General features: G+C 29.1%; 1 long non-coding RNA gene across 1 annotated transcript; it reads left to right on the plus strand.

Annotated features, from left to right (window-relative positions):
- The first annotated feature begins 5,964 nt into the window (after nt 1-5,964).
- LOC121229584 (uncharacterized) lies at nt 5,965-9,025 on the plus strand. Its single transcript, XR_005927360.1, has 4 exons — nt 5,965-6,101; nt 6,194-6,400; nt 8,643-8,783; nt 8,871-9,025. It is a non-coding gene; the product is annotated as an uncharacterized lncRNA (long non-coding RNA).
- The last annotated feature ends 3,132 nt before the right edge of the window (nt 9,026-12,157 follow it).

A 12,157-nucleotide genomic window follows, 5' to 3' on the forward strand; every position in this document is an offset into this window, starting at 1 on the left:
GTACAGAAGAACTAAAGTGAATAAATTGTGAAATTTCAATAATAATAGATAGTAGAGGGTTTGTAATGAATGTAATTGAGTTTGGTTTTCAAGCCAAAGCTAAAAATTTAAAGTTATGGCTATTTTTGTTCAAAGGACTAAGTTCAATAAAATGTAAAACTTTAGGGGTATCAAAAATAAGATTTCATAGGTTCATTCATGTAAAGATATAATGTATAAATTTTTTATATTGATGGATTGAATGAAATAATTGAATAGATCAAGAATTGGATCAAATCAGAGATAATCGAGGAAAAGAAAAAAGTTGTAGATTAGTCATTAAAGTTTTAGCTTGTTTGGTATTTTGACCAGATAAGTTCATGTGGAACTTACTACTTTAGGGGTATCAAAAATAAGATTTCATAGGTTCATTCATGTAAAGATATAATGTATAAATTTTTGATATTGATGGATTGAATGAAATAATTGAATAGATCAAGAATTGGATCAAATCAGAGATAATCGAGGAAAAGAAAAAAGTTGTAGATTAGTCCTTAAAGTTTTAGCTTGTTTGGTATTTTGACCAGATAAGTTCATGTGGAACTTACTACTTTATTTTATGCTATATTGATTTGTGTTCTATTTCATTTATGTTTTAGATTGAAGTGAATTAGTGAATTTGGGACAAATGGTTCGAAATGGACTAAATTGTAAATTCATGAGAATATTGGTTATAGGGAAATAGAATAAAATGTAAATGAGATTATTGACTGAATATATGTCTCATATGATAAATTAAACTGTGTATAGGAATTGATAATGTCATTTCTATGGAAATGATGGCCGAGTGAACTTAGTAAAAGGTTAAGATACGTATGACATACAATTAGAGTTATACGAGTGATTAATCAGGGATTTTATATGTTCTTACGAGATCTAGCATTTGTTGTCATTCTCGAATTATATGTATCATGGATTTAGCATGAACGGGTAACCTCAGTATAATGTTAGCTTGTGTAAGCGTTACATTCCTGTGTATCCGAGTCCATTTTACTATAATTCCAATGGACGATTTTCAATTGATTGAAAATGAATTTATATCATGAATTAAAAATAAAATGGTATTGATAATGCTTAACATATAGATTGCTATATGGTTCTGTTTTAAATGTTAACGGTACTTACGATTCAAGAGTGTAATTAACACATTCAATTTATGGTGATATTGCATGTAGAGATATGTCTTAATGTGCCAATGATAGTTAAATTAGTAGTCAAATATAATAATTGATTATATCTTAATGATCAAGGTATACTTTAGTTTCAATATAAGCTTACCAAGCATCCTATATGCTTACCCTATTTGTTTTCCTTTTTCCTTGTAGATTGTCACTTTGTGGAACGCATCAAGCCAGATCGTCTTGAAGCTCACACTATCTTCAAATCAATAGCTATTTAGTCATTTTGAGTTAAGGTTTGTGGCATGTATATAGGTCACATGGTGTGTATCTTAATATGTGAATGTACTTACTTGTGGCAAGTTTGTTTTAACAATGTTGAATTGGTATTCTGGTATTGCCCATGGTGTTGAACACATAGGTGCTTCTATGCAAAAGATGTGGTATCCTATAGCTATATGAATGGCATATGGAATGGAACAGTATGGTTAAGTTGAAGTATGACATTGAATTGGTATGTTTAAATGGTATGCTTGAGATTTGTAGTGAATGGTTAAATTGATTTATGTTTAAGACCTATAAGTCATTAGGTTGTAAAATGAACTTATATGTTTGAAGTCATGGTGAAATGGTATGATTCATTGTGGCATAGTATAGGTAAGTTTAACATTTGAATGGATTGGTTGATTAGTTTGAATGGCATATAGTTGAATGAAATGAAATGGATGGTTTGTAATAGATTGAACTCATATTGAAATGGTTTTGTTTTGAAATGGTTAAATGACTTGTTTTGGTATGAAATGCTATGAATTTGAATGGTATTTAACTGCATATTTTGAATGGTTGAATTTGGAAGCATGAAATAGGTATCAAATGGTTCATTTTTGCCAAAAACAAGGTCCACGTCTTGACGACCAAACCTCATCGATGTTGGAAAAAAAAGTTTAGAAAACACAGCGGAAAATAAATTTAGGGAAGAACCAGCATTTTAAAAAAAATTCAAAAATAAGAACTTGGTTGTGATATCTAAAGTAATAAAAATTAATCAAAATTGTACTTTTTCAATTCATCTAGGATGAACGCTTCGACCGAGTAGTCTTCTCCGTTATCCTCAAGCTCACATCAGCCGAGTGTTGGCTCGCTTCGAATCCTAAAATTTTTCGTAAAAATTACAGTGGGTAATTTCACAATTTCTCTAAACTTTTAGGAAAAGTTGTAAATAAGAAAAATATCTTTAGAAACTTTCTAAAATAATTTCTTCAAAGAATTTTCTCTCTACAACTTTTTCTTGAATTCAATTGTATGTAAATAATGACTCAAGATCTTTATATAGGGAGAGCTTAGAGAGTTCAACTATGATTAAACTTAATCACTTTAATATTGAATTTATTCTAATATTTATATTAAATTTAATATTAAATCTTATTAAATTAATAGAATATTTATCTATAAGATAAACATTAAATTAAATTTAATATTAAGATAATCACTTTAATATTAAATCAAAATAGATTTTTGCAAGATGGCAGACAATTTTGAGCATATTTGATTTTGATATTGAATACATCAAAGAAGAAACAAATTCTTTTCCTGATTTTCTCATCAGAGAGTTTCTTAAAAAATGTCACCCAAACTCCAAGACAAAGGAAAAGGAAAAATATGAGAACCATCCAAAACCCAAATTTCCTCAAAACCAATTAAGTCATGGTATGAAATTTTCCTTGAAGAAGAAAATGAGAGATCGTCATCCTCATCAAAATCCTCAAAAAATGTATCCATTCAGGATGCACAGGATCCAAATGAAATTGGTTCACAAATCAAAAAATAGATTGAGTGCCTTTCTCAATATCCAAAAGTGACATTAGCCTTTTCTCGAATGAAAGAGGAAACTCATTTCAAACAAATTGCTGGTGAAGCAACAAAGATTTCAAAAAATAGAGTGATTGTTTTACACAAACCAAATCTCTCAAAAATGTTTTAAAAGAAACATCTTTACAAGATGTTTTTCCAAAAAAAGTAGTAATGTCTTCACAGTCTGCTACACAAAAATCCTTACAATATTTTCCAAACAAATGTTTTGAAAAAATTCTTATTATGGAGGAAGAATTTTTAGAAAAACTTCTACATATACTTACAAAAGAACTTTTCAATGGATGACATTTCAAGCCATTAAATGCTCAAAAACCCTAGCAGTATTATGAAAACATACTGGTTCAAACTGGATCAGTACTGTTCAAACATTACATAGCCCCAAAAGATCCAAATTTTATCACCCATTTGACAGCCCAAATACTAAAAATTCTTTGACCAAGGGATTGGGGTTAAAACCCAAATTCTCCAAAAAAATTTCCAGCCAAATTTACCACCAAAATTGTTCACATATTGGGATTACTAAATGGCTTGATACAACTTCTTCTTAATAAACAATCAACATATGAAACATTCTTGACTCATCATGTATTTCACTATTGGTACCTAATTCAAATTCCCAAATTGGTTCCAAGAATGGTGGAATTGGTATGGATCATCATCTTTCGAGGTCTTACTAGAAATATTCAAAACTTATGGCCCAAATTCTTTGAAAAATTTCAAGTCGAACTAGACCAAAAATGCATCTACAGAACAATCCATTTTTTCTCAAAGTGTGCATTTCTTGGATTGTTTCTTAGAATTACTCCTATGAATAAGATCCATATATTGAAATTCCATTATTAGTTCGAAACTTTAGAACTAAATGGTGGGATAAATTTAATGATTCAAAATATTTGGATAATATTTTTAACAATAATCTGAGATTATATAATTATGCTTTAGTGATATGTATATGTATGTGTTTGATAGAAACCCCATTAGGGATTGTTTTTAATTATACGTATATATTTTATTGCAGTTAATGAAGCCAAATCCAATGTTTGTGGCTATGAAACTGCTGGTGTGAACATAATATAAGGACACAGGCAAGCAATTCAACATTTTTGCAGTTTCATGGGTCCAATTTATGATCCACACAATACAGGAAAATAGGGCTTTAGTGGCATTTTTAGTGGCGCTTGGACAAAAAACGCCGCAAAGATTATACATTAGCAGTGTTTGCAAGAAAACACTGTAAAAACTCAGCAATAGCGGCGTTTTTGGTCCAAACGCAACTAAAAACTGAGCAATAGCAGCGTTTTGGTACAAACGCAGCTAAAAACTTAGCAATAGCGGTGTTTTTAATCCAAACGCCACAAAAAGTTGATCAATAGCGGCGTTTTTGGTCCAAATACCGCAAAAAGTTGAGCAGCCATTTTCGTGTAGGGTAACCGACTTTCGTTTCGATTTGATCCGATTTAATTTTCATTTTTTTTCTTATTTTAGTTTGAATTTGATTTTATTTTGATATTTGAAACTAACTTTATAAAAAATATAAAATACACCCTTCACTTAGCTATGAGAAAGTTTCATTTTAGTTGCTTAATTATGAAAAGTTACAAATTGATAATTGAACTATTTAAAAGTTTTCATTTAAGTTACCAAGATGTTAAAATCGACGCCGTATGGCTTTCTCTAAACCCCTAATTCCTAAACCCTAAACTTTAAATTTTAAAAACATAAACCCTAAATCCTAAAACCCTAAACCCAAAAAAATTCATATGGATGTTGATGTGTATATATGTAGATATTAATGTAAAAGCTTATGTTTATAATAAATTGTGGACGCAGTACTTAATATTGATTAAATTTATTTTTGGGTTTAGGGTTTAATATTTAAGTTTTAAGATCTATGGTTTAAGGTTTAATGTTTGGTATGCTAAGTTTATAGTTTAGGGTTTAATTGTTATTTTGGGTTTAACGTTTAGTATTTTAAAGCTTATTATTTGGGGTTTAGTATTTAGGGTTTAGGGCCTTAGTGTTTATGGTTTTAAGGGTTAGGGTATTAGGGTTAGGAATTTTGATAAAAAAAATCAATTTATTTTAGGGTTTAAGTAAGCAATAATATTCTTTTTTAATAACTTTTGTACCTTTTAATATATATATTTAAGGTTTAGGGTTTAGGGTTTCATTTTTTAAAATTAATTTCGTACACAATTATAAAATTTTACAAATTAGATATATTGTTTGAAACAGAAAAACTTAGTTTAATAGGAATTTAAGAAATAATTAAACTATTAAAATTTATTACTATCAAAGGCATTAGTGACAAAAACGCCGCAAAAACATTTTACTTTAGCTTAAACGACATCGTTTTAGGTTGGTATATAGTGGCATTAGCGGCGCTTTTTTAAAAACGCCGCTAAAGATTGATTATTAGCGGCGCTTTTTCAAAAACACTGCAAAAAGTTAATTAAAATGTCGTCGTTTTATTTTGCGATTTAGTGAGCTTAAATGTCAAGCATTAGTGGCGCTAGTGTAAAAGCGTTGCTAAATGTCGAGCATTAGCGACAGTATTGGGAAAATACCGCAAATATATATGGGCATTAAGCTTGACGACGTCGTTTTATCAAAAAGGCGCAAAAAATGTTAGCAGCGCTACTGGGAAAACACTGCTAAATGTCAAACATTAGTGGCGCTATGGTAAAAACACCGCTAAATGTTGAGCATTAGCAACACTCTTGGGAAAATGCCGCAAGTAAATATGGGCAGTAAGCTAGATGACGTCGTTTTATCAAAAAGGCGTAAAAATCATTAGAGGTGCTATTGGGTAAACGCTGCTAAATGTTAATCATTAGTGGCGCTATTGTAAAAATGCCGCAAAATATAATTGCATTTTGAGTAAAATGTAACCGTTTTGTTATGCTCGATTTTATCCCCACTCCATCCCCAAAATCCCTAATTATTTTCTCCTAAAAGTTTTCCCTATATCCCTAAAAGTTTCCTCTCTAAAGATTTACAACATCTCTTCCACACGGATTCTACCTGTTATAATCTGCTCTAAAGATGGAATCCTTGCAATAATCGAACAAGGTAAGCAATTCCTTAAGCACAACTATTATGAATTGGACAAAACAATAGTTAAGCTCAAACCCTCTTATCCCCATCAATCTATTCATTTGCAGCAAAACCCAAGTCCGTAAACTATCCCAAAGTCTCATTCTCGGTATTTGCAGCCAAAGCCAATAAAATATCCACCTTTCGATTCTTAGCTCAACTCTTATCGTAAAGAAGAAGTTCGTGTCACCAAAAAAGACAAGACTCAATTCACAGTTGTTTATCAGAGACAAATCCTCATTTGACATCTTCTAGTCTGAAATCCAAAACTAGAGGTAAGGTAGAAACATGATTCTCTTCTTTCTATTTTGCTTTACGAATTTGTCTTTGTTATGATTTCAAGTTTTGTACTTTTTCTCGGCAACCAAACAAAGGGTAACTTTAAAAAGACGGGATTTTTTTTAAAATTCATTTGTACAACTTAGAGATATATATTAACTTTGCTAGTTTTATCTGAAAAGGAGTGGCCCAGCCAGCTTTGATTACTTTATATTTTGTTTTTATACTACTTCTAAGCAAGTGGGGTGTATTTTGTGAGAAATTAGCTTCCAAGTCAATGGGCGAGTAGCTTTTCCTTGTCTTTAATTTATTATAATCTTACAGTTATTTTTTTAAATGATAGAATATAGATGATGATTAATTTTGGTTGAACAATCTTTACACCAATAATGCCTTCATTTTTAAATCTCGTTGATGATTTTTATACAAATATAGAAAAGCCCTGTAAAAACTGGTAACTTAAGTCAATGGCATTAGGCTCATCGACAAAGTCAAAGAGCGTTGACTCTATTTGGCATTGTACTTAAGCTTTTCATCTTATAAGATCATTCATGGAAATATGGCCTCGTCACTCGTTATTTATAAATTAATTTAGGTGATATCGTATGTTTAATGTGTTGTTCTTATTATTTAGTAGTAGTAACAAGATCATTTATTATATTAATAAAAATAAGGGGTTGTTAGGTCAAGAAACATCAGGACCAGAAGCTAGAAATTAAGTTAAAGTTTGACCAACAAAAAATAAAAATTATGAAAAGGTAAAGGAAAGTGGGTAGCAACTAAGGTGAACAACAACAAATAAGGGGTTGTTAGAGATATATATTAACTTTGTTATGAGGTCCCAGTTTCCTATTTCATTAAACTTGTGTGTTCCTAGTTCTATTAACTTATGTTACGTTGGTTAATGTAGGTACTTAGGTAACTAAATCAAATTTTCATGCGATAATAGATTGTCATTATCATCTAAATGTAGTTAATTTTTCTTGCTGTCCATGGCCTTAGATTAGTAGTATATTTAAGAATTTGGTTTTTTAGCGGATAGCATTTTCATTTCCAATCTAATATTAATATCTATCCCAAACATATATTTGATTACAAATATAAAGGTTTTTAATAAACATCTTAGATGCCATCTATCTTATTTTTAATAAACATCTTTGATGCGATATAAATCATTTCAGTCACTAAACATTTTTAATAAATTTGTTTCAATTAACTGCTAAAGATTTGATTATGTTATTTTATTTATAATATCAATTATTATTATTATTATTATTATTATTATTCATACAAAAGGAAGTTGGATAATAAAAAATTTATGGCTTTTTTTATGTTATTAAATGCAAAATAAAAGTCTCTAAATATATATCATTTCTCTTTATATATGCATATTGTATATTTTAACTCAGGGACCAAATTAACTATTAAACCTTTGACTTAAGGTGCAACCTTAGTTTTTTAACAGAAATTAACAATTGACTTAAGGTGCAACTTTATTTTATGCCTTGAATAATTTTTAAATTTTAAATTCTTTATAGATCTCCATATTGGTTGGGTAATTCATCCAGAAAAAAGAAATTTGGTAATTGATTTAGGTTGTTGTCATTTCACTTGTTTCTAATGCAGATTCTGCTTATTTTTCCTTGTATACAGACTTCTCTTCCTATGCTTGCTTTCTTACTGACATTATTGAGTTGAATTACTATGGAAAATAGAAAGTTATCTTATTTCGATGTGATTGGGTTGATGTTAATACTGCTCGTAGAATTAAAAAAGATCAATTTGATTTTACAATGGTGAATTTCTCTCGCTTGATTCACACTGGACAACAATTGATATATGAGCCGTATGTATTTTCTTCTTAAGTGAAACAAGTTTTTTATTCAAAAGATCCAACTGATGAGGGTTGGTACGTTGTACTCCGAAACACCCCTAGAGACTTGTTTGACATGGGCAATGGAAGTAAAGATGACATCGTCGAAAGATCAGAAACTTTTCCTTTTCCAGAACAAAACTTAAATGAAAATATCTCTAGTACTAGTACACAATTTCAATGGGTTCGCCAGGATGTGGATGAAGATATTTACGAATTATGATGTAGTAAGATTTTACGATTTTTTAATTATATATAATATTATAATTTAAATCTTAGTCTTGTTAAATATTTCAACTATGTTATATGTACTATTATTGTTGTAATTAGTTACTAAAATTTCAACTATTTTATGTGTATTGCAGAAAAAATGCCTAGAAGAAGATTACGAGATCCAAATATTGTTCAGAATACTCCAAATTCAAAAGAAACAAATAGTGAACAATAGACTGCTATTGGATCTTTGAATGTTCTGGAAACACCTGATATGCCTGTAGAAATTCAAAGTAAGGTTAAATTTAATTTACATGCGTGTTGACTTTTATTATTGATTTCTTTTTCAAATTTTTATATTATAATATACCCTTTTTCAGCTGAAAGTTGTGGGATGCGCAGAGGTCGAGGACATATGCTACTTAAGGATTTATACGAGTTAAATCCTGTCGAGCGTGTCAAAGTATTTAAAAACAATCTTGGTCAGCCTGTTGGATCAGAAGCTCGACTTTTAGTAGGATATTTGGGCATTATAGCACGAAATGCCAATATGTTGCTTATCAACTACGAATCATGGCATCAAATGCCTGATAGTAACAAAAATCAAGTTCTCGATAATATTAAGGTAACAAAACATGAATGTATTTTATAATACTTTGGTTTAAGTTTCATTTATATTTACTTTCTAAAATTGTATTTTTTTAGGAGAGATTTGCTTTAGAGGTCTCGGTTACTTATTCAAGAAGGCATTGGGAAAAAAATGGAGAGACCATAAAAGCACTTTAAAAAAAGAATATTTTAAGAAAGATATACGCCTCAAAGAGAAATTGCGAAATGTCCCGCCGGGAATGTTGATGTTACCAATAGAAAGATGCGGTTAGATTCTGGAATTCAAATAAAAGAGAGGTATTACGTACTTCCAAACTCTTATAATTATTTCGGTTTATAGTATTTACTATATACGTAATAATAATTTCATAATATAGGACTGTGAGTGAGTTGGAACAAGCACCAGGCAAAAACAAAAATTCATGCACACAGTAGGGTCGAAAAGTTTTGCTTGTGTAGCTGAGGCCGAGGTATTTTGAATTTATTAATTGTGTCAAATATTAATTATTTTTTATTAAATAATATTTTTACTACTATATTGTAGGAACTCCCGTCTGGTCAAAAAGTTGGATGCCTTCAGCTTTTTGACATTACACATAGGAAGAAAGATGGATCTCCAATGACTTTTAAATCTGGAGAAATTATGGTATATTTACTTAATAAAATTTGATTTATTTTAAATATTTATAATATTTATTTATAATGGTTTAATTCGTCGTTAGTAGTTTTAAATAATGTTAAGTTATGTTGTATTTTTTTATTATATATTTCGTTTCTAACTCTTTAATTGATTTATTAGGAGAAACTAAAGGATAAAAAGGTGCATGTATGAAGCGATTGCTTCGAGTGATAGTTCTGTTAATCTTGAGGACATTGATAACAGAATTATTACTGAAGTTTTGGGTCTTAAAAGGTATGGTCGGGTTAGATATTTAAATTGCTCAACTTAAAGCGAAGGCAGCATTGAGAGAAGCAGAGGTTCAAAGAAAATATGAAGAACTCCAGCTATAACTTAAAGAGGAGGCAGTAGCAAGGGAAGCAGAGCAAAATAGAAAATAAAACGAACTCCAGCTATAGCTTCAGAATATGAAGAAGATGTTTCAGCAGTCAAGAATCCACTATCTTAGACATTTATTTTCTTATTGTAAGAATGTTTTAACAATATAACTTTTAACATTATTGTAAGAATATTTTGTAATTTCATTTATTAATTTAAATAATCTATCTTTCGTTGGATTTTTGAAGTATCATTCAGATTTGCTGTTATTGGTTGGATTTAATGTTACATGAAGGATTGTATATGAATGAAAATAGGATATTAGAAATTTGATAAAATTAGTGGCGTTTTTACTAAAAACACCGCAAAAGAACATGACCTTTAGCGGCGTTTATGTGAAAGGCACCATTAGAGGTCACGTTCTTTAGCGGCGTTTTTGAGAAAATGCCGCTAAAAGTCATGTTCTTTAGCAGCGTTTTTCGCGGCGCTTGTAAAAGCGCGAAACGCTGCTAAAAACCTGTTTTGCGACGATTGAATAGATCACATGTAGTACACCAACCAACAGGTTAAACCTTAATTATATATTTATTTATGTATTTATATTACTTTGGATTTGGAAATTAATATTATATATATGTACAACATAAAATCGGATACAAATATTTTAAGAAAAATGTTAGAATCCAATTTTAATGGAGATATAATTAACATTGGTGGTTACAAAATTGCACGTTCAAGTGATTGCACCTAAAGAAGTTGCAAACAAATGTCTTCTCACTTAGTTTCATCCAACAAAGGAATTTCCAACCGGTTTCTGTGACATCAAAACTGGCACAAAGAACATCCGTACACCTTGGTGGTAAGAATATATAATTAGAATTGGTCGGTTACATATTTCAATGGGTATTACTCAAATGAGTTAGAATTGGTCGGTTATATATTTCAATGGGTATTAGCATTTTATGTTTGGTAAAGTTCAATCTAATCTGAAATATGAATTTAAAATTTTCTTCAAACTTACTCATATTTTTAAAAGATTAACTCAATTTCATTTTAAACCTGCTCATATTAATTTTTTTTTTAAAATATTTTTTTATTTTAATTTAATATTTAATAATTTTATATATTTTTCTATTTATTAAATTTTTTTATATAGTCATCTTAATATTATTTTAATGTTTATATTAGAATAGTATTATATATTTAATATAAGTTTTATTTTTTAAATGTATTATAAATTACATAATATATAAAAATAACATAATATAAAATATTATAAACTTAAAAATAAGTCATACATAGGCTTTAAATGCTCAAACCTAAACTTAATCTTATTTTAAACGAAGTTAATTTTTTTTCTCAAACTCACTTTTCAAGTATAATATTTTGTCCAAATCCTTTTAAATTTCAGATTAAACTTTAATCCCAAATTTATATAAAAAAATAATAAGAAGGTAAATAGATTTGTTTAATCTCCTTCAAATGTGTGGACGGCCGCCTTACCATAATTACGTAGAAATAATTTCACAGTTGATTGTTTCATGCATAAAATAAATTTTTTTCTAAAGGAAATGATACGTGGGGGACATCAAAAGCCAAGTTCGTTTTTTCTTTGTTCTCCATAATTCCTCCCTTCCAGCCGTCATGTCCCTACAAAATAGATAATAATAAAAACAATGTTCTTTTTTATACCCGAGGTACCCTAAGTTAAGATTGAATAAAATTTAATTCGATTTAAAAAATTCAATAAAAATTTTGTATTTTGAATTAAATAGTTCGTGTTATTTGAGTTAATTAAGTTATTCGAATCAACTTGAATAAAAAATTAAGTTTTTTAGTTTAATTCGAATATGAATTACATAATTTGAGTTATTCGAAGATCCAAATAAGAAAAAATAAAACTATATCGTTTTGATAAATGTTTATCTTTTCTAAGATTAAAAGTCAAAACTATTAAGTTAAAAGGTAAAATTTTGTTGTTTTGATATATATTTACTCTAAGTTCAAAGGTAAAATAATTATATTGTTTATGTAGTTAAATAATTTTGTACTTCGTCTACT

Source organism: Gossypium hirsutum, chromosome A05, assembly GCF_007990345.1.
Source record: "Gossypium hirsutum isolate 1008001.06 chromosome A05, Gossypium_hirsutum_v2.1, whole genome shotgun sequence".
NCBI lineage: Eukaryota > Viridiplantae > Streptophyta > Magnoliopsida > Malvales > Malvaceae > Gossypium > Gossypium hirsutum.